Below are 1701 nucleotides of genomic sequence, written 5' to 3' on the forward strand. Positions count from 1 at the left end.
GAGAGAGAGAGAGAGAGAGAGAGAGAGAGAGAGAGAGAGAGAGGGAGGGAGAGAGGGAGAGACAGACAGACAGAGACAGAGAGACACAGAGAGAGATGGCAGGTTTAAGATAAGCAAGCATATCTTGGGACAATTTGAAAAGACTTCTTTTTCATTTTGCAAAGATTTGATTACTTCTAACTTCATGCTTCAAGAAAGGCTTTTTTACACTATTTTCAACAATCAAATACTCACAAAATAATCTCCTTGGGGGCAAAAATTTCCTAGGAAAATCAACTTTGTTTTAGGCATTTAATAAAAGTTTTCAAACAAGTCATTAAGCAAGCAGTTGATGGGATTAGGCATTGGAAGCAGAAAGTGTGTGTGTCTGTGTGTCTGTGTCTAATTTAGAGTGCTTAAGGGTATCAGTGCTCTTCATATGCAGGTGTACCTTGTAAACTGGCTTCTGACAGTAACACCACAGATAAGGCACTGTATTGCAAAGGATACTGGAATAAAAGCTTAAAAACCTGTTTCCTATTGGGCACTATATAGCTAAGCAGCCTTGGGTAAGTCCCTTCATGCACCTGGGTTTCAGAGGGGCACGGTGTCATCTAATGCTGCAATCATAAAGCTTCAAAATACAGAGAAGAGGAAAATTGAGAAAAGGACTCAGTTCTACAAATCGTTTAAACTAAAATTCATTCAAAGGAACCACTGGCAAAATTGAATCATAGTGATGGGCCTTTTTCCTAGAAGATCTTGCCTCATAGATTTTTCTCTCTGCCCTGATTATTCCAGGTGACATTCATGTCAACGCTCTGGGAAACATTATGCTTTTATTTTTGCAAAGTAATAAGCAAAATATCATCATATACCTATGATAATGAGGCAGTTAGGTAGCTCAGCAGATAGAATATTCAGCTCAGAGTCAGGAAGGCTCTAGTTCATGTCCTCCTTCAGACCCATAATAGCTGTGTGACTATGGACAAGTCACTTGTTCTGCCTCAATTTCCTGCTCTGTAAAATGGGTATAATCATAGTACCTGTCTCCTAGGGTGGTTGTGGAGAACTAGTGAGATTGCTTCTGTGAAGTCCATCACAAACCTTTAAGAGCTATATAAATTATAGGGATTATTATAAACACTGAATTTTTGAAGGACATTAATAATCAACTCTCAGGAGACCGTCCAGAGAAGAACAAGGAAGACAGTCAAAGTCAGTAGCCCATGCCATAGGAGAGTAAATTGGTGGAACTGATGATGTTTAGCTGGGTAAAGAAAAGCCATAACTTGAGGGAAGGGGGTGGATATGATAGCAGCTGTCTTCAAGTATTCGATGAGCTGCCACATAGAAGGAAAAAGGGATTCAACTCAATCTGCTTGAATGCAATTAGAAGCAATAAGTAGAAGTTCTGAAAAAAAATAGTTTTATTTGCAAATAACAAGATCTATCCCCAAATCCCAAAGTGAGAAGGGATGTCGTGGGACATAGCAGGCTCCCTCTCAACTGAGATTTCCAAATAAAGACTGGATCTGCTGTTGGGGATCTATGGGAAGGGTCCTCAGGCAGGCACAGGTTGGACGGTGCATTATTTTAATTCTAAGATTTTTCCCCAACTGAGAGTTCTGTGACTTTGTAATTACATATGCCAACTTTCACCACAGATATGTTCAATAGATAGGTAGGTGATAGATAAGATAGCTAGCTAGACAGGCAGAT

At 39.7% G+C, this 1701-nt stretch overlaps 1 protein-coding gene across 1 annotated transcript in view; it reads left to right on the forward strand.

Moving 5' to 3' along the window:
* Window positions 1-1701, forward strand: part of NLGN1 (neuroligin 1) — a 25372-nt gene that overhangs the window by 2173 nt on the left and 21498 nt on the right. The window lies entirely within an intron of this gene.

Source organism: Petaurus breviceps, unplaced genomic scaffold (genome assembly GCF_028583685.1).
Source record: "Petaurus breviceps papuanus isolate PSGF00001 unplaced genomic scaffold, PetGlider_PUasm1.0 173, whole genome shotgun sequence".
In the NCBI taxonomy this organism is placed as follows: Eukaryota; Metazoa; Chordata; class Mammalia; order Diprotodontia; family Petauridae; genus Petaurus; species Petaurus breviceps.